We start from the raw sequence: 27,532 nt of genomic DNA on the forward strand, positions 1-27,532 counted from the left end.
TGCCAGGAGCTCCCACCACACAGGGTTCAATCTACAGCTCGAACTGCAGCTGCACACGGAGCTACCTGCACTGAATGTATTCCCAAATAACAGGCTCCCCAGAGAAGTGGTCACAGCACCAAGCCTGCTAGAGTTCAAGAAGTGTTTAAGCAATGCTCTCAGCCACATAGTGTGATTCCTGAGGCTGTCCTGTGTAGGGCCAGGGATTGGACTTCAATGACCATTTTGGGTCCCTTCCAACTCAGGATAGTCTATGATTCTATTATTCTACACTGACTGCTTCTCCTCCTTCTCTTCTGCCTTGGATGGTGCCACATGTTGCTGTAGAAGTGAGCTCCAGTGCATTGTCATCAGATCTTCAAAAACAATGGAGTGAGGCTTTCCCTTCACTGTATATTGAAGGCAAATGGGAGCATAATATGGACGATGGCTTTGGCAGCTGAGGCCTTTCCCAAATGCATGCGAAAAGTCAAAAACATTTATATCAATCATGTGGAATGTTTTATTACTATTGATAGATACAACCCCCTCTCTTTCCTCCACAAGAAAGAACTTCAGGCTTCAGTGAACCCCTAGAGGATTCACCATCTGAAAAAGGAAGAAAGCACAGATAACAGGAAAAGAATTCAAACAGGCAAGAGGAAAAACAAGCTGGAGATGTTCCCAAATCAGTGTATAACCCCTTCCAAAATGCCACTAAGTTATTCTCATAAAGCAGCTTAGCTCTAGGTTTTGGTTCTATTCATCCAATGTTTATGTGAAGGAAAGCAAGAAAGAGACTCAGATGAGACTGGTCATTTTTGGTTCCTTGGTCATTCCCTGGCTAATGTTTGGAATATTCTTCTACCTCTTTCCACACTTAAGAAACTTGAAATGCCTTTTATCCACCTCACCAGAGACCTAGGATGGCAAATGTTTCATTCCCTCAGTGAACTTGATCTCAGCTGGGAACACCTCCCCTTCTCTATTTTTTCAACTTCATGTATATGTATCTTCGAGGATATTTTTTAAGGCCACGAAGCTCAGCAAGGAGAGAATTATATCTGCACTTGTACCAGCTGTTTAAAGAAATTATAGCACAATGATTTACAGATATTTTCTAAAAGGCAGTATTTTAAAGCATGAACAGTCCTTTTTTTTTTTTTTAAAGAACAAGCAAAGAGCTGTAGTAATTGCGTTCAGTCAGCATAACCCTCACTGTTCATTGCTGTCACAGAATAGAAAAATATTTCTTCTTTGTATTTCTGGATGCGATGTTTTCCACTTTTAACTGCAGTATAAAAGGACAATGATTTTCTTCTCCACCCCCAGAAGAGTGAGAGATGAATGTTTAATTAGCACCAGAATTTGTAATGTTCACAGAACAATTTTTTCCCCATAAGTGTCTCTGCTGATATGGATACCGTTTGTAGCTCATCTCCATACTTCCTTACTATCTGCTAACAACAGAGCCCTGCTGCAGTTGCTGCATAAGCAGTTTTGCTTTTTTAATAAGGAGAAGGGAAGTCTTGTGGTTCATCCCAGTGGTGCCGTTTAAGAGAAAAACAAGAAATGAGGCAAACAAGGGCAAAGACAAGATTCTTTTAACCCTCTGACTGCTTTTGCCACGTTGCTTAATTTACATTGGTGACAGAAAATTTGGCAGTGTGCCTGGTGCACCTCATTCCCCTTCACTGTAAAAAAATATCAACTGGATGCTGTTAAATGACTTTTACTTTGCCACGTTTTCTTACATTATTTGTCGTAGCTCATTATCTCTTTCGACTATTGGCTCCCTCAGGTTGTTGCAGCACGTCAAAAAGGAGGAGGGGAAATAGCAAACTGTCCAAATGGGATCTGCTCAGTGGGACTCTGCTGAGAGAAAACCCGTGGAAACAGAATAGAAAAGTTGTGGGGAGAGCAGGGGAGAATGAAGACCAGGACACCAACCTATTTTAAACTTTCTATTTTAAACTACCTCCTATTTTAAACTTTCTATAGAAATCAGCAATTGTTTTCCTTAACTTTTTCACGTATAAAGCAATTATAATGGAAATAATCCCATTGTTTCTAAAGGAGCTCTTTGCTGCAATTTATGCACAAAGTGCTTTGCCATCATCTCCTGAATCTTTCAGAAACGGGTGGGACTCTAAGGGCTGTGTTTTCAAGGCGGGTGTGCCTGGCAAAGGCTGCACTGACCTGCACACTTTGCATCCTAATAACCAATTTAATTGCTCTTCTCTGATTCCAATGAAACCACTTACAGAAAGGCTGTGCACTGTTGCCAAGCATAAAATCCAAACCCCACAGAGGAGTGGGATATAGGAAAGAGTGTGATGTTCATGTTAATCACTAATTCCAGTAAAAATGAAATACTGGGGAGGAAGGGTTATGTGATCACAAACATATTGCTGGAGTGGAGCTGCTGTAGTATCTCATTTATGGAGCAGTGAAATGTAGGAATGATAATAGCTTGAGTTTATATAGCACCTTTCATCACAAAGGATTCAGAGGTGATTTACAAACTTAAACTGTTACATAGATGGCACTTTTAAAACAGAACACAATTGCTGTTTTCAGAGTAATGGTCTGAAACACTACAGATTGCATTAGTGCTACTGAAATGATTTGGGCTGTTATTGGAGAATAGGTAGGATTTTTTATATCTGTAGAATAAAAACGGGATCACAGTGGCCACCCCATGAATGAGCTGTGACAGCTGTTTAAATGTGCCTAGAAAAGCAGTACAATGCAGGAGCCAGCACATCTAGGAAAAGAAGGTCTCTCTTGACACAGAAACTTTGGGAATGATTCAGTGAAACAGTAGCGTTACCATCCCATGGGAAAATCTATGTATAAGGGGTCCTCATCTTTATGGAGTGGCACAGGCTGTTCAAAAAGCCTTGACTTTTACATTTCCTGCAAAAGTATGTCCAGCAGCTTGATGGCCCAAAGCATTTCAGGAGGAAAACAGGCCTGCAGTCAAGGCTCCTGGGAAGAAGCAGCTGCTGCTGAATTTGCAGTCTCACTTCTGCCATCTTTAGGTTTCCTTCCAGGTTTCCTGCCCAGACGTTGGTGCTGTCCATGATGTAGAAATGTGATTTATGTGAAAGCACTCTGAGGGTATACTGTATGAAAAGTCCATATAGGTGGATGTGACACTTGTAGGAGCTATAATTGGTTTTGTTGCTCATTACCTCTGATTGTGACTGCAGAAGTGCTCTGTGCTGGCCCAGCTAGAAGGCAGATAGAGGCAACTGCTGTACAAACTGCAGCTCTTTGGTCTGACTGCCATGATGTGAAGCGTTACACCCAGTGCCCCAGTTACAGGTGAAGTTACAGCACAACTCTCTCCAGCATCAGTGTATGTAGTTACTCATCTGACTATAAACAGAGCTGAAAGAGTCTTTAACATTTTCCCTTTATAAAGTCAGTGTCATGGGTAAAGCTGAAAATCAGACATCTTCATTTGGTACAGACTGAAAGCACATATAGATGAAAAGGGGTTCAAATGGCTACTAATCCTTGGCTGCTAATTCTGTAGTAATCATGAAGAGGTGTGCTGACACCTCATGCAAACCATGCTTCTGCCTTGTGCCTGTGTTCCTGTGCAATTATCACCACACAATATTAAATGGGGGTTGCTTTCATCAGTGCTTTCAACAAGACTTGCATTTCACAGTCTGTTGGAATTGTATAAAATACCCACTGTAAACCATTGGTGTGAAGTGTTTGGAGATATTTAAGAGATGGACAGAGGAGCTATGTGGTTTTTGTTTCAGCAATAGATTTAGTCCAACAAGCTGTTGGGAACCAGTATCCATTTTTATTTTTGTTTTTCTGATTTATTTACAACCCATCTTCTCCATGCAGTTTATTTTGACCTAAAAAAAAGGTTTCAGATGTGATGTATTCTTAGCACTTATAATTGAAGGAATGTGTCTTGCTGGCTATATGAAATACTAACAAAGTAGGCATTAAAAAAATTGTAAAAAATTTCTATTGAAAGATGTGAGATCAACTTGATGCTAAGCAGAGTTGGCAAATCTGTGGGGTTTTTTTGTAACTATGTGACTCCTGTGCAATTTACTCTGGAAAATGCAAGCCTTAAAATTTGCAAAGCAATCTGAAAATATTTGTTCCTGTCCTGTACTTATTCTAGTACAATGTGAAGGGTAGTTTTAAATGCAACTACAGCAATACAAACTGATCTACATAATGAGATTTGTAGATTAAAGCCTAATTAGGGCAAGTAGCTCATGAAAGCCTCCTCCAAAGTAGAGCTGCTCTCCCAAGAAATGCACCACAGAGCAACTTGTAACAGCCTTTTACCAAACAGTTCTGTATTTGTAGCTAAGTACATTAAATATCAAAAAGATTATTGGTCCTGAATTTGTATCTTGGTTCTGTTCAAACTGGAGTAAAGAACCACTGAAGTAGGGGAAGAATGGTGTGTGCTTTTTTTTTTTTTTTGGTGGGAAATGGGGAATTTTCTCAGAAATATAAAAAGTTAAAATAATCAACTATATTTAATACTTCTTTAAAAATGCTCGTACAAAGCTCAAACTCTTAGTAATTCTTCTCCAGGAGATCAAATAGTCTGCTCTAGACAGGTTGCTTTTTGAGCTAGCTAGAATATCAGGCGACCATGCTTCTATTCTGTTTAGCTAATAGTCTGGTATATTCTGTTATTATTGTTCATGTTAATATGTTTATTTCTTATATATGAGAAGTTGATGAGACAAAGTAGGACAACAATATACTTCTATGTACTCACATTTTATCAATTCTGGATCAGTATGCCAGTTCCACAGAGAGATACTCTTAAGCTTATGGATGCTTACTTTGCTCAAGTGTGTTCTTACTGTTCTTGTTCAGATTTTTTTCACTATTTTGGTAACGCTGTTGTTGATGTCAGTGGATATTCTGTCTCAGAAATAATTCACTAGAACAAAAAGGAAATTTGAAGGTCTGACACAATCTATAAAGGGTTGAAATTACTTACACCAGAAATGCTGGCACAGGAAGCAGCTTTTACACAAAGGATGGTAATAGTGTGCAGCTCTATCCAGCTGAAATTACAAGGGAAGGTTACAAAGACATAATGTGACAACCCAAATTAGATTTTGGCAAACTGGGCAAAACTAGCACTTCACCCTCAATATTTTTATAAGATTTCCAATGTCCCAAGTGGTCAGGACCTTAGATTTATTTCTTGTAAGAATGGAGTGTTCAAGAGTAACACATGTGAATTAGAAGGAGAGAACAGGAGGAAAGTAAGTCAAACACAGAAAGAAAAAAATACACAGAACCCAAAATAAAAAAACCTAGAAGCACTTCTGTTTATATGAGGAGAGGATAATGGTGTGTGCCTAGAAAACTAAATCAATTTCTGTGTGTAGATCTGAGAAATGTTCTGCTGTTTCATGAAAATTCAGTGTTGATCAAAGGGAGAGAATCAAGCAGTTAGCTTCTTTGAAAGAATGCTAAAATGTGTGATTTATTAGGGTGTCAGGTACTTTTAAGATGTATCAATGCTATCCCTCTTGGCTAAGCTTGCTGGGACTCCCAGGAGGGAAGGTCGGGTGCGGGACTGCGTGCTGCTGCAGCTGAGGGGGCCCCAGTGAGCTCCCACTGCTGGGCTGCTTCAGTGCAAATGTTTCTTTCCAGCAGGCTGTCATCAGAGAGTGCTGATTTAGAGCAAAAATATTTGTTGCTGTCTGTTTCGCTGATGGCCAGTTTTTGTGGGAAGGAAGGGCCCCTTGGAGATTGCACACCAGGCTGTGCTGTTACCTGCTCATGCTTAGTTAGCAGCAGACTGAGGCAGACCTGGGAGAGAGCTTAGCCTTTGCCAGGAGTGGTTCTAGGGGGAAAGAATCTGTTCAGTGATGCAGAAAGTCTTTTCTTGTGTGAAGTGCCCCCGGCTCACTCAGTCTCGTTTCCCAAACTGACTGTAGGCTCCTTCTGCGGCGATTGGGGCACCACTGAAGAGGTGCTGCGTGTCTCTGCGTTGCCTGTCTGCAGCTCCTAGTGCAGACAGGGGCATGACCCAGGGGACACAGCCTCCCCCCGTGTGGCTTTGCTGGAGCTCAGCACTCTCGTGGCTGCTAGAACTGCTGGCACCACCACCTCCCACAATACCCACCCTTGGCAGTGCTGCACAGCACAACCCTGCTGCTTTCCAGCCACTGCACACTCCTGTGCCTCCACAAAAGCTGATCCACTCATGTGGGTGCCCCCAGTTCCCCACTTGGACGATGCAAGGATTAGAATATGAGCATATTTCTTCTTCTTTTCTGTCTTCCTGGTTGTACAACCCGCTACCAGGGACAGGCAGCGGCTGCCAAATTACATCCTACATCTGTTCATTTCCAAACGCGCCTTTGTTAGGTGAAAACCAAGGCCTCATTATTGGCTGTAAGTATGTAGTCACTTAGGAAAATAAGTCAATAAGTAAACATCTGAGTGAACAAATTGGTGATTTGCATCTCCTTGTTCCCTGAATGCGTTCAGAAGTGGTGAGAAAAAGAGCCACTGGCTCCAAACACATCCACGCGGCATTTCCCCACAATATACTTTTTCAAATAGACTGTCTGGCTTTTTCAGCCAAATGATGTGTAGCAAAGTCTGGAGAGAAGAGAGATAGGTGTATTTGATTTAGTAATATGGAGTACCAAGGTAAAGGTACAAAGTTTACTTTCCATCTGGAATACTTCTGATTTACTCCCAAACACAAAGTTGACCATATGGAGAACTTTCTGTGTCTGCAAAAAAACCCAGCTCACTATTTCAGGTCTGCAAGGGGAACTTCTGTTTCTTATGATGGTAAATCTCTGGGCCCTCCATTTCTACAAACTCCATTTTTCTGTTCAGTAGACTGAAATTTAGATTTAGAAACAGTATAGAATTAAAGGTGAATAAACTGTTACGAGAAACTCTTAAGTCATATTGACTTAAGTGATGAGATCATGCCAAGAAAGTTAATGCAGGCAGCTCTAGGGTAAGGCTGATCAACTGATTTATTCACCTCTGTTTGTTTTAAGCAAAAACATATGTCTAAAGGGGAATTTCAAAGCACATCAGAAAACCTAAAAAAGCTCAGGTTTCCTTTAAACCCTTGTTGTCTGCACTCCATTGACTGTATATTTTTCATATAGAGATAAACAATATGAAGAGATGAACACACAGCATAAACGCCTTTTAAAGTATCTTTTTAAATTCTGCATTGACATTTATTAAATAGTAACCTTGGATTCCAGATTGTGTGGTCCCACATCAGTAGGGCAGAGTCTGGCTATGTGTTTCTGCTTGCCTTGTTCGCTGCTGATCACCCTTGCCCACTTTGGTTATGCTTGAAGCCACTGCCTATGGTTTTATTATAAATTATATTCTACAATTTATGCTTGCCTCTAGGCTTGTCTAAAGATAACTTGATAGCCTAAGATCTAAAGTAATTTTAGGCTCTTTCAAACTCTAGATGCACATTACCCACACTGGCACATGGTGAATTTTTTTTGTTAGTCCTCTCCTGCATGGAATCCAGTCTCACCCTGCCTGACATGCAGGTTTTTTGAGAGTCTGTTAGTGTCAAAAAGAAATGGGATCCAATTATCAGTCTTCAAAAAACTCTCAGAAATGGAACAAAACGTAAATTCCAGACAAATTTGCATGACACATAAGCATTTTAGGAACACTTAAAAATATGTTCTATTTCTAGAATATAACGTTTCATGGAAATTAATAATGTCTATGAAAACATCTGTACTCTCAACTAATTTAGTGTAGACTTTAATATAGTTATTCATCCATCAGTATGAACTATAAAGCATTCATATCAAGGCACTGAAGAAGCTTCTAAATATTGTATTTTTAATATATTTAATAGGGACTTAAAAGTTTTGTTGTGATTGACTATCAAGCAAATAGTGCACATACAACATGCCAACATGCAGCTCTGAGGATTGGCTTTCTTGTAAGAATTCATTACATGTGCCTGGCTTTATTTATGCCTCTGCTTACATAAGAATTTAAAGGCTATCTTTTTTGCATCCATCTGTAATCATTGAGAAACACATTGAGCTGTACACACCAGGAAGCAGGCAATGATGTTCTCTCCAAGATCATATTTTTTCTTCTTAGTTGCTGGGATCATTAGATGATAGATCATCAAAGTATTGAGAGACATTGTGTCTTTGCCCCCAGATTCATTACCAGAACTCCTTGCCACAGCAGAACCATAGAGGGATCCTTGACAAAGCTGGAATCAGCTTCTGGGAGACTTTGCAAGAGTGTTGTAATTAAGTGGGTATGGACCCACCACCATTGCTTGAAAGTGCAAGTCCATTTGTTTGAAAGGGAGAGAAGTGATAAAGAGGAGCTATAGACTGAATGTTATGGGAGAATGTTATATGGCCTTACAGTACTCTCCATTGAGAAGTGGTTAAATAAAACATTTGAGCTGGATTAAAAATTAGGTAAATAAGAGGTTGGAAAAAGTCACAGAAGTATACCTCAGGGAATGATTTTACATGTTTTCAGGAAATGACCAAATAATACATTCATTCTTATCTCAGTGATTTGTCTCAATATGAGCCAAAAGCTCTTTGGGTCTCTGAAGAGGCACATGGCTCATCATTCTTCAGTGTACACAGTAACAGAAATGAAATCCCAGATTATTTCTTTCTCTCCAACTAAGGCACTCATTGTTAAACCTGATATAGTCTTAAGAAAAGTCTTTCCCCATTAGGCACATAAATCCTAGTGAACATAAAGATTCCCAAGTTACACCATGATGTAGAATTTGGATGTAAGCAGAATCAGAGATACCTTTGAATTCCTAAAGCAAAAATGCCAGTTCATTAGCACATGAAATACTGCTCAGTACAGGGAGTTTTGATGAACCAGGTGTTAACTGAATATCTAAAAAGCATTTGTTGCATATGAAAATAGTGATTATTATATCTGTGAATAGAAATTGCCACCAACCAATAATATATACATTTCCTCTTTTAAAAAATCCACCTTTTAACTAAAGTTGATATCTCTCCTGACATAAATGATGGCAATATTATATTTAAATTTGGAATTGTAAATCTTAGGTATGGTTGAAAGAGATTGTACTGGTTGATCCAAAAGCCATGACTGTAAAAACACAAAAAAAGTTCTGAAAAGTCCCTGATAGAAGACATACAGGATCATCTTCAAAAAGTAATACAAGTAAACATAGAAATAATAGGGAAAAGTGAAATGAGAAGCACTGAATTTAAATTACAGGTTAAAAATGCATGCAGCAGAAAAGAGAAGCTGAAGAAATCATTGAGATATAAGTAGAAATAGAATTAAAATAGCAAGAAAGATTTTAAAGCATATTAGGTATAAAAATCACCTTAATCCAAGACTAGCTCCATTGCAATATGAAGAATATAAAATCAAATAATAAAGAAAACGAAAAAATGCAGAAGTGTTTAGTTAATAATTCTGTTTAATGTTTGAACAGAAGTAGGAAAGAGTTGATATGGTGAATGAAATGAGAAATTTACCATCTGCAGTGAAAGAAAATGTGGAACAGTAGCTGCAATAATTAAATGCTATAGAAACAAGAGGCCCAGAGAATGTACAATTAAAAGTCTTAAAGGAATTATCCAAGGAGCAGAAAGATCTGAGTCAATTTGTGATTGAGACATAACTTTAGGACTGGACATGGATAATTACCTGCAGAAGACAGGCTTGATGGAAGCTTAGATGTTGCAAAAAAAAACATGTAAAGGTCCAGTGGGTAAACATTGAACTTGAACAAATTCAGCCTTGAAGGAGTTGGATTTTCCTTGTATTAAGGTAATTTAGCATGGGAATAGATCACCAGAGAAGGTGGCAGACTCATCAGTTGGAGACTAAAATGAAATAACTCTTAAAAGAGTTGCATCTCAGAAAAATTCTATCCTGTGTACAGACAAGGTAGACTAGATGATCAGAGCAGTTCCTTTTGGCCACAGAGTGCATAAATTATAAATTAAACTCAAACTAATTTAGAAAATGATGTTTCAACCCAAACTAGAAACTAATTTACTGACTCCTGCATTAGACTCTTCCCTCTTATGATGTCTGCAGCATAACTGCCATTGATTTTTTATTAATTAATGGCACATGTTTCTAATGTGGTCTGTTTTGTGGCCAGCTAGTACTTAGGTTCCCTTTGTGTTGCTGATGCATACACACATGTAATGAATTATGTATAAAAAGAACTGTAGAAATTACACTCGAAAGAAAGCATGAGAGACAACAGGTGGTCACAACAGCCACACTGAAGGGGGCTGAGGGATGGTACAATACCAGGTGGAACTGAAGAGTTTCTACTGAACACAATAAGGTACCATCTGGCCAGACATACCTGAAGGTACTGTGGGGGCTTTTCAGCAAGACTGGCTGCTCTAGCAAAAGGCTCACGATTAGCATTAAAAATAACAGGGAGAAAATTTTATTGAATTGTCAAAAAATCAGAATCAACAGTGGAAGGTATCACAACCCTGTGGATACAGAGGGCAACTGCACAGAATCTAGACCTACATAAATATAAATATTTTCAATGTCCTTATTTTAGAAGATGTTGAATATATGGACGTTGACATCCTTAGAGAAGCTGAACTGAGTCATTAAAGTTACTTCTTGAAAACCTTTGAAATACATACTTTTGTTCTGTAACACATTCTTCCAAAAATATCTGAACAATAATGGATGTTTTATCATCAGCTCAAAGACATGCTACCTCTCCCAACATTTAAAATAAGTTTAGGATGGGGGTACAGTAAGAATGCTTGTACTAAGTGAGATTTTAGATTGCGAAGAGCTGTATTGCTTTCCTCTTGAACACTTGGAAGGGCAGAGTGTATCTAAACCCTGTGAAAGATACCCTGCTTTCAAATTCTCAATGGCATTCTGTGCTTTACTGGGTACTTTTCACGTGTTCAGACATTGTTCTACAAGAGCCTGATTAATTATTTTTAAAGGGTAAAGAAAATAAAAGACAAAATGAGCCAGATAAACATCTCCCAAAACAACTTGTAGTACTTGGAATATAGCGGGTATCATATACATATACATACATATAAAATTATATATAATGTGTATTAGAGAGTTTTTGTTTACTTATTTGTTTATCTCTATAGCTAGCTCAACTGGCTGTGCTAGATAACCTGCAATAATCCCCATATTTCTGGGAAAGTATCTGTGATGGACTGGGAAAAATAATTCTTTACTTTTTGTACATGCAGAGGTATGCATGTTGATACCTTTGTCTATAGCTGTATGTGTGACAAGTGTATAAAAGGTGATAGAGAGTTTCCAACCCTTATGTGTCATCTCTATCTCAATAGCATTTAATGTGCACTGTATGTAGTACTCTTTTCTGTAGCTCCTCATACAGCTTGTTAAGAAGCAGAGGCAGCAGTTTGCTAATACACTCATACATACAAGTATTGTGCAGAACCACACAGTGCAAACTGAAATGTGGATCGTTTGAAAAGTGGATTTTGTCCAGTGATTTCAGTGGGCAACAGATCAGGCCCATGCCATTTGTCATGATATCTGTTTAAAGTCCCAGCAGTTGCTTCTGAAGAGGTGTACAAACTGCAGCAGAAGAAAATCTTTATTTCTGGAAATAGTTTCAATCATTCACTGAAGTGTTGCATCTGTCTGAGGGAGAGCAAATGTCCTCGTGAGGATAAGGGCAAGACAGGCACCAGTGGGGATTTTCCCTGCACTGAAACCCCAAGTCTAGGACAACACTGTAGTTTTTTCAGAGTCTGCATAAGTCAGTTTGTATTAACATCATGGCTCATGGTCCTTGGCACAGGAAGAAGGATTAATAAAAAAAGATTCTTAATACATTTCTCAGGGCCCTCATTTCTGTCTGCCTCTCTGGGTATCTAATTATCAGTCATAGTGTGGCCTTCCTAGGATGCTGCATGTATTTATCATTTGAGATACTTTTTCAGTCTGGTTTTTTTCCTGTAGAATTGTAATGAATGTATAGTGCAAGCTGGGATGTTTCTAATATCCCCATGATTTGGAATTCAGATGTAATAGGAGAATTGGTGATGCTGTTTTTGCCTAGTCAGTTACTGATCTGGAATCATTTTGTTTTTCCTAAGGAATGATCAGTTGCAATCCCAATACAAATGTTATACAGTTTTAATATATTGTTACTTATGAAAGCAGAACTATTAATTTCAAAACATAAGTGACTGCAGATAGCTTCTTTTGTTCCTTGCTGTGTTTGGCCTCACCATCTCAATTCTCAGACAGCAACTCTTTTTCTTCTACACAAGGCACATTTCATATTGTAGTACTGAAATGTACAGCTGTGTTTAGTAGCTCCATTCTCACACGTTTAAGAATAGCTGTGCCTGATTTTTTTGAGATTGTGCCAATATTCCAAATGGCTTCTCTTTTGTTTTTGAGAAGTTAAAGCTTAATTTTGGCATTTATCAGTTCTGAAGTTATGTTTGGTTTCAACAGCTTTTTTTCCCTAAGATTTATCATCTAAAATAACCCGCAGTAATTACAAGAATTTGTCAGGATGTTGCCGATCACCTCCTGCCTGTGTTTTTAGAGGGAGGTGTGAGGCAGGACGCAAGGAAGCCTGTGTGCGTGCTCCAGCCCTGCCCAGGGAGCGCTCCCCGGATGCTGCCTGTGCCTGGCGCTGTCAGCAGCAATCCACCTCGGCGGCTTCCCGATCTTCAATCAGTCTTTATGGCCCCTCGTTGCTTGTTGTTCAAGCTGTGTGTCACAGCCAGTCACAACAGTTACTTCAAGCAAATTTTCACACTCTTTGGCTCAAACTGCTGGCAGCATTCCTAAAGACTCTGAGGAAATAATTCCACAAAGTGGCATAAATTAATGTGACTAATTAACATGATGTTAATTATTTGTAAATTGTATGTTTGGATACACATTACTTGAGAGGCATATGTTACATTCAATGTTTACTGAAACAAGTGACTGCTAATCGCATCTCCTGAGTGTTCCTTTCACAACAGTCAGCAAATAGAGGCTTCTCTAAAAATAAAAATTGTGTCCTAAGGGAATGCATGAACTATAGCATGCAGTGAAATGAGGAACTGGAGTAGAGTTACCTTCGTGGTGGCCTGAGAAACACGTTGAAATGAGTTTCATAGGTAGCAACTACTTCCACCTTGCACGTAAATCAGGATGTATACACTATATTAGCAGAATGTTTTTAAATTATCTTTTCTCATGGCAGTGGAAAAAATAACTGTAGCACATGTCATTAACAGTTGCACCCAAGGACAAGACCTCAGTTTAGGTAAACAAGAGTGATACAGTTGTTTTCTAATGTTTGAGTTTCTAGTGTGATGCTGAGAGGGTCCTCCTGCATCATTAGCAGCAGTTGCAGGCACTTGAGTGGTAAGTGCAAGGGAGGCAGAAATGCGACACGGTCAGTAACCTGTGGCTTTCTCAGCATGAGAGCCTCCTGGGGTGGGTTCCAAGCTGCCCACAGACAAATGCTCCGACTGCACCTGGCAGCAGACTGAGGTACACGTTTTTCTGAGCCCACACAGGTTCTCATATGCTCTAGAGGGCATCGACAGATCGCGCTGGTGCTCATCAACGCACGCTGCTTTTGTGAACAGGGTTTGGTTTTGAGCGCCAGTACGGAGGGCTATAAGAGAGAAATGCAGTGAGTAGTGTGGTACCACAGGCCACCATGTTGTATAATCCCTTTATTAAATTGGTCAAGCTCCATTATTTAGGATTGTTTTCTCAGTAGTGCTGCCAGAAAGTTATTTTAGAGTACAAGGCGCTAATGCTTAAAAACTCTTTTGTAATTTCCTATTTATATTTTCCATGATTGCTTATAGCTTTTTTTTTTTGTCAGATCAACATTCTCTTTTAGATTAAATAGTTATTTTACCTCTCCTGCATTCCCCCTGCCCCAATATCATTTGCATCACATCTTTCAATGTGCAGGTCCATGGAAGCTTAATTACTTTAAATGTTGGTTATTTTCCTGCCATAGCAGCTCCCTAAACTCACTTGCCACCTGGCTGCACATGCAGTAAAGGTGGTGCAAGGGAGAGGAAAGGACCATGTGGCTGGAATGTAAAGACACAGAGAGGAATATAGATATATAGAAAAAAAGGATAGGTATATCATAGCTGTGAATTACATTAGTAATCAGAATTTCAAGAAGTGAATTTTCAATCACAGTACAACCATATCCTAGATATTAGGGAAAGTTTTGTATTTTACCCTTCCTTTAGATCCTACATACTTCCTATTCTTGCTTCATACATCAAGATATATGAGCTTCCCAGTAAAGAAAAAGATTTTGACTTTTTTTTTTATACAAATGAACAACATGTTTTCCTGATGTGCTTTCTTCTTTCAGAAAGACAGAAACTGCTTATGTTGAAAGTTAAAAAGCAAATTTCATCTGAGGCAAACATCTAGCCTGGAAAATTTCAGCGAAATAATTACAGCTTGGCAAATATGTAAACAACCGAAACCAGTGTATTATAATAAAAAATATTAAACCAACTTAACCAGAGCTCTTGTCTATAATAAAAATGTATGGAAGCATACATATGTATATACTGTGCTATTTTCTTATATATGTAATGAATAATGCAGTTCATTATTTTTGGAACTGTATCATTTACAGTACTCTTTTAAGCCAGCTCCTGAATTCAATGGGTCTCATTGTATATGTAAAGTTTAATACATGCATAACTCTTTTGCAGAATCATATCCTACAATATTAATGTGATATTCACATTATGAAGTTACCTGCCTGAAAATCCAGAATATTTTAAAATATGGCTACACACATACTGACAATTAAATTACAAACCCTAGCACTCTACCTTTTCATGCCTTTTTTGTGTAAAACAGTTGCAATATACTGGAAAAAAAAGACAAAATGTAATTCCTGGGATTTTTTAAAAAAAAGTTATTATAGTTTATAATCTTCTTTTATTCGACTGGGTTTTTTCTTTTCCTGGAAGAGGAAGGGAAAGGAACTCTGCAAACACAGAGTTTATGTGTTGCTTGTTTAGGGAGTATTTTGACAGCTGGGTGAATGAATCCTTAGCAGGCAAGGGTGGGGTGGAAGCCCCAGTTGTTGTTGTGCTGAGGTGCAGATGTTTAGGAGGCTGGTTTGGGACATGTTGACTTAGAGCTTCTTGAATAAAGAGCCTTCCACGAGCAGATACTCTGAAAGTCTGTTTTGTGACCGAGAGTCTGATCTGTTTGAACTCTCTTAGCTGTTAATTTAAAGGAAAAACCCAACTATGGGCATGGATGGGCAGTTGGGACTGGGATTTGGTGCTGAAATTATACAGAATACAACGGTGAACTTATTTTCAGGAAATTACAACTTCCATCCACTTTTCAAAAGAAACTTAGGAGAGTTTTATTACGCCACAGCTCTTAGTGACCCTGAATTCTCTGTACAATGCATTTGCAGATGAATGGAAATGGGTGAGTACTGGGAAAATTTTTGGTTCTGTAAAAACAAAAATACAATTTTTGAGGTTTTGCTGTCGTGCTGAAATCATATTATGGTTTTTGAAAACAGAAACAAGAGGGTGAAGAATTACATGAAAATAATGACTAACAACAGGTCTTTAAGCTGTGAAGTCTTTTTGAAATGGAAATATTTATATACCTCTTCCTCGAATGAAGTAGTTTTCTTAGCATTTAGGTAAGACCTAAATATGGTAACACCATATTTTTGACAGTGGACAACAACAAAAAAGCAACTAGGATAACTCAAATTATTTTTATAATAAAAATAGTTATTGATTTTTTTTAATTAAAAAATAATTATGGTCTCTCACTCATATACCCTATTCAGCCAGGCAATTGCTAGATGACTCAGATAGCAATTGAATCAATTACACTGAGTAGGCCACCTTAAAAAGGTGAGAAGGTGTGCTGGCAGGTCCCATCATGTGTGGCTGTGCTCAGTCATGTGAAACAGAGCCACTACTGACAATAAAATAACACCAAAAAAATGTTAGGATAGGACAGGATGTAAATAACAGAAATTACAGAGAAGAAGACTGGTGGATTTTTTTACTTACAGGTCAGTTTTGTTTGTGGGATGAGAATGGAATAATCTCTGACAGATTTTGGGGAACCAAAGGGTCAGATTAGGCTCCTAATATTAGAAGTACCTCTCTGGCTGGCCTAAGTGAACAACTGCTGTCTCTTAGGGAGCTTAAAATTGAAGTCAGCACTTAAGTTCCTGATGGGAATAATTGTGCCAATATATTAGATGTTTTTAAGTTGAGCATATACCCATTCACAAAAATAGCTAACTAAGGTTAAGTTAAACTGCAGGTACATAACTTTTTTCATCTATACATCACCTTTCTTTTAAGTATACTTCTATTTGTAGGTTATATCCTTGGGAACATGCATGTCTATCCAATCACACAAGACTGAAAAACCTTCTCTTACTATATCCATAAAGGACATATTCTTGTTCCTCCCTTCTGTGCCTGATGGGTGGCACATGGGACAGATATATCCACCAGCCTCTCTGGTTTCATGTAACAAGACAGAGTTCCAGCTGTTGTTAAGACACCTATTGGCACTGTGCATCATAAAGATAAGTTTCAGAACAACGAAACAGCCCAGCATTTCTGTGGTAAAATTAGACACGTATAAAAAGTCACATGAATGTGAAGTTCACATTAACTGCATCCTTAAAAAATGCAATGACATTCAGTGGTCTTATAAGGATTCTGTTATAATATTGTCACAATTTGCCAATCCATTACTTAGACATCTCTAATGGATGGATGTCATTTAAAGTGCAACAGCGATGCACTTGGTCGATTTATAGTCCATTCTTCTCTCTAGCTTTCTGTCTGCAGTGGGATTTCTATTGTCTGTTGTTAAATCCCAGCATAATGGATACCATAGCTGCAGTGGACAGCTGTAATTTTTACTGACTTCTGTCTTGGTGTGTGACTCAGCCATGCAGTTCACTACTCAGCCAACATGTTTTGACAATGGATTTGAATAATGGAAGTATATATATTGTCTAATTAACAATATGAAGTGTTTATTCTTTTGAATTTACCACTGTTGGAAGTGAAACAAAGCATGTGTCTCTTTTGAATTTAATATTGGTGTTTCCTAGGTGCTTAATGAGGGAATGTATAGGACAGCTGTTTTCAATGTATATAGAATGTAAATCCTTGGTAGAGTGTTTAACTTTTTGAAATTACATTTAATTTTAAAGTCTCATGAAAAGTAAAATAGTCAAAAAACACTCAAGTGATCATATAATCCTATTACTAAAAGAGCAGGATCCTTAGTACTTAACATCATATTTTGGTGTTTGAAGAAAAGTTTCTTGCCATTGTTTACTAACTTTTTATATCCATACAAAAGTGTTAGAAAGTACCTTCATCATCCCTGAGCTGAAATCAAATTGATATACTAGCTCTTCATTAGAATATCCCAACACACTCAACTTGTTGTGTTCTGTGCTGGATCTCATCCATTGAATGACACCTGATACCTCATATAATTGAACAAGAATTGTATGCTGCTGGTGGTGGTGTTTGTACTTTATAACAGGTAATACATGCTTACATGTAACCTCCTTGAAAACCTGGATATTTTCCTCCAAACAACTTTTCCTGTGAGAACATCTGTAAACATGCCCTGTCCCTATGTCACTTCTCTATGGAACCAAAGAAGAGGGAAGATGATATATTTGAGCTCACTGAAATGGACCTGTGTACCCGAAAAACACTCTAAACTTAGCCTTATGTGCAACCCCCCTGACAGTAAGAACCATCCCTGAGAAATAAAACAAAGATGTCACCCAGTAATTTGGCCTCTGTTTTGTACCTGATGTGCCAATCAACATCCCATAATCTCATAAAGCAAACCTGTAGTACGGATTGGTTTGCAGGTGAAAAGCACAGTGCTAAGTATAGTTTAAATATTTTAATAATAGCTCCTCCATTGCATTAGGTACAAACCTGTTTTCTGTCAACATTCAGGCACTCCAACCTGGGATCTTAATAAGAAATATCAGTTAATCACAAATCTGTCTCCAGGCTATATGAGCCTCTCTAATGTGTAATTTCAGGAAAATCGCCACAGGACTAATGTGTACCCAGAACAGAAGCATGTAGCACTCTCTGTGAGATTCACTATGATAGAAAAGTGGAAATAAACCCCTCAGTCTTTCCAGGAGGAGGTACATTAGTGTAGTAGTTGGCCATTTTTAATACCATTTGATATCTTGTAAATGCATAAAAGTATTGAGAATTAGTACTCTAGCAGGTGGTTTTCTAGCTTTTCTCCAGGTGAGAGACAACTCTGCTGTTAGCAGAGGTATTTTAAGAGAGGAAATAGTGTTGGTATATCTGCATTTTTATCTGATTGCAGTATGTATTTAAGATTCTTTACACATTTGGTCAGGACAAACGCTAGCTACATTCTCTTAATTAAGAGTGGAAGAGTTTGGATTTCCTTGGAAAAATTTTGGTCAACTCTCAAATAAGTGATCAGCAGGGATGCTGGATGCTTATGACAATATTTATCTTTTAAATATCAGAGTCAAATTCTGTATTTGGTTAATAAAATTAAGAATTTAAGGCTGTAAAATGCAATGTAGCAATAAAATTCGTTATCTATGGCATATGGAAAATTAAGATAGCCAAGAACAATTTAAATATATACAATTAAATCTTTTTTGGCTTTGGAAATCAAGATTTGCTGCTGTGTTTCACCATATGGTTTACTGTTCCATTTGAAGTAGTTTGACTTTTAGCTTGCTTAATACAGAGACTATCACTGTATGAGAAAAACCCAAATTTGTTCTAATAAACCCTTTCACCTAGTTATGATTTACATGACTAGTGCAATTAATGTAATAACAGACCTAAGGTTTTTCACAAATATACCAGGAATGGTATTATCCATTTATTTCTTTTTTGATATTTGCCTTTGCACCTGTGTGCTGTTGATTTTTCCTGTTAATAGTTTATTTAATTTTGTACTCTCTTGTAGAAAACCTTTCCATTATAAGAAATGCCTTGCATAGAAGATCAAATACTGTTTTATGTACTCCACTCATTAAAGAATCAGTAGCTGTTTTCTGTATTGTAAGTACTTTGTTCAAAGTAAGAGCTTGTAAAAGTAATAGTAAGACATCTCCAGTCTGTTCTTTCTGTTTCCCTGGATATAAAAGGAGCAGCTGGTTAGAATCTGTCGCCATATTAAATATATCTCAGTAGGAACCACTTCTCACTCAGAGGAAAATCTAACACTGGCTTACCAATATGTGCAGACTGTCGATTGTTCTTCAGCTTTTACTTTAATTCACTCTATAGGTGATGTCCAAGTATATGTTGCTACTCTTCTACATATGATTTTTAATCAATATATTTTTGAGTATTTAAATTAAAACCTAATAAATGGCAAGGAATATTAGATATTTCAAAGGAAGGATGTAAAACTCAAATCTTGAATTTTGAGTTTTAAAGTCTTCTCTGGGAGGGACAAAAATCCTATAAAAATATTTTTGGTGGTGGTTACAATGTGTATGTTCACATTTTATGTATGAAGTGTATAAGAATTTTCCAAAGAGTTTTGTGCATGATGAATCTGCAAATTAGATGCAAGGTATTTATTTTATTTAAATTGTATAACCATTTGTCACATAGCTTGGAAAAAAGGTGTAAGTTAGAAAGGATATGTTGAATTTTACACAGTTTAAAATATCTGAAGCGCATTCTGTTTAGGTGACATGTTTGACTATTAAGTACAACGTACTCATCATCTAAGTACCAAATATAAACTGCTAAGACAGCTATTTGGCATGTTGGTCTGTTATATGTAATTTTTCTAAAATTTCTGTGATAATACTTGTTAGATTTTTAAAGAATTTCCTTTATTTTGTAATCAAAATTTGTTGGTGATTATGTTTGGAATGCATTTGTGTAGGTGTACATAGGCACACACCCTTAGACGTATAAAATAATGAGGTAACAGTTTATACAATAGTGAGCTATTTAAGCTTAAATGTTTGACATAATTATATTTGTATGAATAAACTATGAATAATTCTCCCTCCATAGCAAACTGAGACTATAGTATTAAAATAATTAAAACAATGAGAAAATAGAAGTAGTTAACCAGAAGTTCACCTTGGTGAGTTAAATTCTGTTTACTTCATATACACTCCACTGTGCAGAAGTGTGAAAGAACTTCATGCAAACCTTTTCCTGCACTGTACCTGCAGGAAAGTAGTTGTTATTATGGGTTTCAACTAATCTAAGATTTTGTCCAGTAGACTATATTGCATTTGTGCGTACTTGCCATAGCAGGGCAGCCTCTTAGAAGCTACCCTAGGAGACCAAACACCACCAAGGGGACCCCCTGCAGATTGGTAGAGGTACAGATTCTGGTCTGGCAGACGTGAGCCGTGCGAATTGAGGCCAACTGAGGTGCATCACAAGGAGTCAGACCAGCACTCTCTTGTGCTGCGTTGCCTTACTCTGGTGTGGGGGTATGTCCACGCCGTGATTAGAAGCCCTCCAGTCGCTGAGGAAAGGACAGGGGGAAGACTCTCATCAAGTCACAGAACTGATTCCTTTTTCATTTCGGGCCTTTCTTAAAATGATTGTACAGGATTTTACTCCCCCGGTTGCTGGATTTTTCTTTTGGACAGGAACTTCAAAAAGTAGTGACCAAATGTGCTGCTGTCCATGAGGGAGATCATTAAAATGCATGCGCCCGTGTGTTGCAAGGACAACTTTGGCATTAGAGATAGTGCAAGTTCCAGTGATAGGTGTACAGCAAAAGAGGAATTATTCTGGCACCTGCAGTTCCTGTAGTAATAGAAGAAGCTCATGCAGTAATGAACTCTGGTTTGTTTTCTTTTTTATTATTACTATTTTTGTTGCTGTTTTCTATAAAGTAAAATATTGGGGCCCATCCTCATTGACTTTCCTGCTCAGAGCACTGTAGCTCAGTGCAAAAGCGCTGCTCAAAAGCGTGTAAAGAAGTTCAATCCCACATTTATATAAGTTATATAACTTTATATAAATGTATATAAAATGTGTATAAGTTATATAACTTTATATAAGTTACTGCTCTAGAAAATTATGCATAATCTAGTTCATCACATAGGAAAAACACAAGTTAGTCTTACATTCACTGTATCTGTGGTGAATACTGCATATAGGTACTGATATATAAGATTTTAGCAGAAAGTAAGAGATGGTACTGTAGTAATCTAGGAAACTACTAATTTTCCTCAATTTTTTCAGCTGTTCCTTACCAATGTACTTGGCATTATACCTTGCAACTTTATTTTCTGATCTAGAAAGTGTAGGGGGAAATCGAATCTGCCTGATAGTCCTGGCCAATAGCTTTCTTCAGAAAAAGAATAGTTTTCATCTTTTAATTAATATCATTTGATCTATTGTCCAGACCTTTTTTTTCTTTTTTTTTATTTTGCTGCTCTCACTGTCTGTAATCCTTGTCTGATTTTTTTTCCTCTTGGAAAAAACATGTAGTTAGATTATTTTTCCCACTATTCCATTTCTCCTGTTAACTCTAACTTTGCCTTCATGCATGTTACACTGTATACCAGAAGGTCTTGACTAATTTCAAAAACTGAATAATCTCTGAGGTGGCATAAGCATTTCTTAGTGTTCTCTAATGATTCTGAAAAACAGGATTAAATGTATTGCAATGATGATGCAGGAACCCATTCATTATCATGGACAGATTATATTTGAATTGTAGAAACATTTTACATTACAAGTTTATATTAATAAAATCCAAGGTGATGGAAATAAATTCAAAACCTGCTCTTCTAGCCTGTAACTGTGTGCCACAATCTTAGCTTAGGAGAGGAGGAAGCTCTTGCAGAAACTGACTTTATTCATGTGATAGAGAGTGACATTGCACCAGAGGAAAGGGTCATCACTCCTGAGCTTTTAAAACATCCCACACCCAGATCTTTTAGTCAGTTGAAGCTCATCATGGCTGGGCTTCGCGAACGAAGATTTAGGAAGGCTCTATCCACGTTTGTTACAGGCACACTGGTGGCTTATGAGGCCAATACAAGATAGACATATCCAGTTGCAAAAGGCACAGCAGAAGGACTCCTTAGGTGGTGTATTCAGCAGGATACGATTCTTTCTGCGTTGTCTTTTCTCCTCAAGAGTGATCCTGTGGGTGTTCTCAAAGGAAACGGCAGTGTTATAGATGGTGTGTCTCCAGGCCTCCCGATTGGAGGCCAGAGTAGACCAGTTAAGATGATCAGTGTGGCCAAGGCTGAGATGTTGTTTCAGGGAGTCCTTGTATCTTTTCTTTGGGGGTCCTCTCTTACGGCAGCCAGAGGCAAGTTCACCGTAAAGGAAGATCTTAGGGAGGCGGTGGTCCTTCATCCTTGAGATGTGCCCTGCCCGTTGCAGCTGTGTTCTCAGCAACATGGCCTCAATACTTGTGACTGCTGCTTGTTCTAGAACAGATGTATTGGTCACAGAATCTGACCAGCAGATGTTTAGGATTGTTCAGAGGCAGCGTTGATGGAAGCGTTCTAGGAGACGCAGGTGGTGGCAGTAGATGACCCATGATTTGGAACCGTATAAGAGAGTAGACAGCACAATGGCTCTGTAAACACTGATCTTGGTGCTTTTCTTCAAGTGTTTATTACGCCATACTCTTTTATGGAGTTTTCCAAAAGCACTGTATGCCTTTGCTAACCTGTTGTCTATCTCCCCATCAATCTTACCATCTGATCAATTGAAGCTAAGGCTGCAGAAATGACCCTAATGTAATATTCTGAATGGAACTGGTGATTGATTTGATATATTCTTGGTAGTATTTCCAAACTTTTGGCTGGAGTAGCCTATAAAGACCCTTTGGGAAGTGTTTGGTGGCCCCCTGTCCTGTTGTCTGACTACAGAGGTGATTGTCCTGTGATCCGGGCAAACCAGGAATCAGCCATATGGCAGCTCTACACATGTCATATATGCTTCCTGAGCCATGATGGGTCATTGTAAGCAGCCTTCATTATATCAGGAACAGCAGGAGCAATCCCAGCATGTGACAGACGGGACACTGTGGAGTTTCAGAAAGCAGGAGAAGGCAGTGAGGCAATCCCAGGAGTCACAGCTGACCTCTGCTCTGGGCCTGGGCAGTCTTTCATTCAGAGCATCTCCTCAAATTGAATAGCATGCTGCCACATTCATTATTTGTGGTTTCTTTAATGATGATGTTTAAAGCTCAGGCAAGTTGCAGTGTTACAGTCTGGTCCGACCTTGCTTTTAGCTGTGGATAGGGCGCGCTGATTTAGTTGCATGCTCTCAGAAACATCCTTGTTATCAGTGCTTAGCAGTTGTCTTCGGGGTGGGTACAGTTCCCCAGTAAAGATCTAAAAAGCTTCAGGAAAAACTGGGTCTGGTGTTGCAGAACATTTTCCAAAACTCTTTCCGCAGCCATATATTAACTACAGAGTTTAAGCCAACAGCTATAGATCTTTCAGCAATGTTGACTTACTTTCTAGCAATAGCAAATTCAATAACCCTGCCAGAGCACAATGCTAATCAGTCACTAACCATACCTCTAATCAGTCTGGAAAATGTGGTATCTGTCTGAAGAGCAAAAATTCATGTATGTATTGTTTTTTTCTCTGTAGCACTTATTGTTCTTGCTATACTCCATCGTCTATGAGAAGCCTGTTAGATTCTCACAAATCTGTACTTTGCCAATTCTTCCCCTGTATTGTGAAGATGCCTGAATGTTTAGTTTGTTAATAGGTATAGGAGAATAGTTATGCTTAAAACAAAAGTTCATACAAGAATGTTTATTTCTTGCAACACATTGTATTCTAAGGCTCTGTACCAAATCTACATTATGAATTATGCTTTTTCTTACCACTGTTTTAGATCACTGCTGGTTAATACCTAATTTTCTAGTGCTTCAGTTATTTTTTTGCATTCAAGTTTTATTTATTTCATAGGTTGCAGTGAAATAAAGTTTCTTTAGTGACAATTTCCCAAGAGGTGATTTAGTACCATCTCATATTGTCTGACCTTCAAATTACTTTCAGGCAACCACAGTAGTAGAACATTCAAACGAATACAACATAGATTTATCAAAGTCATTATCCTAGACTACACTGTTACAAGAAATGTGGTAGATCTGATATTATTCAGATTTCAGCATTTTATAAAGAATCACACATAGGAAATTATTAGTCCAGCTGAACAAGGTGGATGTTAGTAGTGGCACAGCAGAATGGAATGAAACTGAATAAAAAAGACATGACAACAGGTTATGCTAAATGGAGAACTGTCACACTGGAAGGAATGTGTCAGCAGAATTTTTCAAGGATCAATCTAGAGTACTTGACTTACTTAACATTTTAATTAATGATGTTAGCACAAAATGTAGAAGTAGAAGAATGGAATTTGGTGGAGGCAAAATATTGTGAGGCATCATTAATATAAAGGATGATCAGAACATTATGCAGGAAAAATGTTCTTACCTTGAGGACTAAAGTAATAGAAATGAGATGAAATTTAAGAGTACTGATGCCACTTAAGGGCTGCTGAAAAGAATTTTTGCTAGAGACTTATCAGTTGAAAATGACAGAGGAGGCAAAAGACCTGTGTGTAACAATCAGTCATAGAATAACTATGAGTCACCGATGGGATACAGCTGTAAGCGATGTGATCCTAGAAAGTATCGAACGAGATATTTCCTGTGGAGGCGGAAAAATGTTAATGTTGTAGCAGCACTGGAGAGCTTGCTTTTGAAAAACTGTACACCCACTTTTAAGGAATATTGAATCCAAGTGAAGCAAGCATTAGGAAGGTTTATAGGGACAATTAGAATGATACAGAAGCATATGTAGTGCAAACAAAATAAAGGTTGTGGCTTGTTTAGTCCAGTAATACAAGGCTGAGAGGAGACCAGATTGCTGTCCACATGCTCTTCATGGGGGGAAACAGCAGAGTGGGAGAAGTGGCACTTGACACTAAAGCAAGTGGGTATGTGCTTATCTGAATATAAGCTAGAACTTAAAAGAACATTTCTAGCCATCAGATCAATGGGATCTGAATCAGTAGTAGCAGTGAAAAGAGAAATGGACCAGTTTTAAAACAGAGCTCAGTAAGCTTGTGGAAAAACTATATTATGGGATTTTTCTATGATGTGATTTGCTGAATCATTTGGGCACTAAATCGTCAGATTGATGAAGTCTTGTTCTTTGTTGCTTAATCACCTATGAATGCATGATATGTGATGCATACAGCTTGCTTAGGCCATGTGAACTTATTTATCCTCAAATTGATATTGAACACCAAAACATACCCTTTACTTGAGAAGAATCCTTATTCATACCTACATTGCTCCAAAGTACTCAGATGTCCTCATTCATACTTCTGAGCAGTGCTCAAAAGTACTTAGAAGACTTATGTATTTCTTAGAGGTACTATAGATTGTACAAAAGCTACATTGTATTCTAAAAAAAATATAGAATTATTCTCATTTATGTTAAGGCTCCATTTCATGATTTTGGCAAATGAAAGAGAGTGGGTGTAAACAAAACTTCTAGGCTGCTAGAGGGCATAAAACACCTCTAATACCGGTAAAATGTGCATCTTCTTTGCTGACACAAGCACAAACCTTAAAAAATATGAAAAACCTAGTCTCTGTTGTCTCCACTGTATGCTAACTTCCACAACAACTTCACTGGAACAGTGTGGCAGTAAGTTTTACTGAAATAAAAGGTTGAATTTGGCACAGAATGTGAAAGGAATTCTTGGAGGTTATGATCCTTGAGATGTGAATTCCACCAGTAAAAATTCAAATGCACATCATTTCTAGCGGGATAATAAATGTAAAGGTTCTGAGTAGCTAAAAATGTTGATCTTTAGATGCTTGTCAGTAATAATTAACTATATAGGAACGTTTTCCTATTAAAAATATTTTTAATGGGTTATTCTGACTTTAGGAAATAAAAATAATTTAAAAAGACATGCAAGAAAAGAAAGGGACTCTGGTGAACAAAGCAAGTCCAGGCTACCTAATTTTGACTATGAAGTGGTTCTTCACTTTACTCCTCTGCAATAATGGATTGGGGGAAGAGGGTGGGGTAGAGATAAGGAGGGGGGCAAGTCTTTATGGAGCACTTTAAATTACAAGAGTTGTTATTAAAACAAAGAAGAAGAAAATTCTTCTTGGGGGAGCATCTTGGGTTTGTCTGGCTCACATTACCAGAGAATACTTGTCTTGTTTGAAAAATATTTTAGTATTTCAATTACAGAATCCTCTGGGCTCTATTCAGAGCACAGTATCCACTGCTTTGCAGAAGGTTGTGCATAGGGTTCTGCAAAAAATCAATTCTTCCAGTATAAACATCCTTTTTGCAGAAAGTTGAAACAGAAAAAGAATGCAGTACACTGACATGTTGCTAAGCAGCAAAAAGGACATATGTCAAGAACCATCTATGTCTTTTGTATTACTACACTTCCTTTCCTCACACCTTCATCACACAAGCTGTTATGATTCTTATGTACCCATAATATGCAGAGAAAATGACACAGAAGTTAGTTTTTCCTCATTTCTTCTCCATTTGCATTTCTTAAAAGATCTAGTGTTAAAGGCGGGTCCCTGGTGGGTGTAATCTGTTTGAGACGTTACCAGTTTCAGGTCAGTCCAAGGCTTTAGGCATTATGGGTGTAGCTGATTAATTCATTAGTTGATGGACATCCTGTTGAAACCTTTTGGGCCTGGGTTACTTCCAGAAACAAAACGAAAATCTTGCCAAAAGGGAGAATATTAACCTTAGAAATAAAATCAGCCTCTCTAGACTGTGAGGAGGTCAGTGGTACCCTGATGGGATAGTTAAGACCTACAAAATGGTGACTGCCATTAAAAAAGAGGTAATTTGAAAACATTACCAAGCAGAAGTTTTGCACTGACCACTAATTTATGTTGCTGGCTGGGTCTTTTATTCACTGGAGTAAGTGGTTTCTTCCTAGCAAGTCTTCATGGAAAAAGCACTAAGGTCTTCCTCTTGGTCTGCCACAAACATTTATTTGTGTGAGTAGTTTCAGTGACATGTATTTTTAAAGTGTATTAAAGACCTTTTGATAATTGATTGTAATTTTTACAAGGATGTCTTTTATGGTAGTGACGTTTCCATGGTTGTAAAAGCACTTATTTACTGTGAAACTATTACAGAGTACTTCCAGGACACACAGTCTTCCTAATAACAAATGTGTCTTGAAATGAGAAAGAGCTTTTCTTAATTTAAAATTTCAGTGTTGGGATTATTTTTTATTATTACAGCTATTTAATAATCTCTTGCAAGTAGTTCCATATTTTCAAGGTCAAGAATTTTTAGAAAGAGTAATGGGACCCAAATTTCTTTTCACTTCTATCCGACCAACTGTGATGAGGTAATGGTATTCTGCAAGTTGGCATTGGAACAACAAATTATGTATCAGCCAGGGCTCATGCCTTTTTCTCTATATGC

At 37.9% G+C, this 27,532-nt stretch overlaps 1 protein-coding gene across 10 annotated transcripts in view; it reads left to right on the forward strand.

The window, feature by feature from the left end:
- Window positions 1-27,532, forward strand: part of LDB2 (LIM domain binding 2) — a 304,168-nt gene that overhangs the window by 203,745 nt on the left and 72,891 nt on the right. The gene's annotated exons all lie outside the window — the stretch shown is intronic.

The sequence above is a fragment of the Manacus candei genome, unplaced genomic scaffold, assembly GCF_025592945.1.
Source record: "Manacus candei isolate 608988 ecotype Guabito, Panama unplaced genomic scaffold, ASM2559294v1 h1tg000048l, whole genome shotgun sequence".
NCBI classification, from domain to species: Eukaryota; Metazoa; Chordata; class Aves; order Passeriformes; family Pipridae; genus Manacus; species Manacus candei.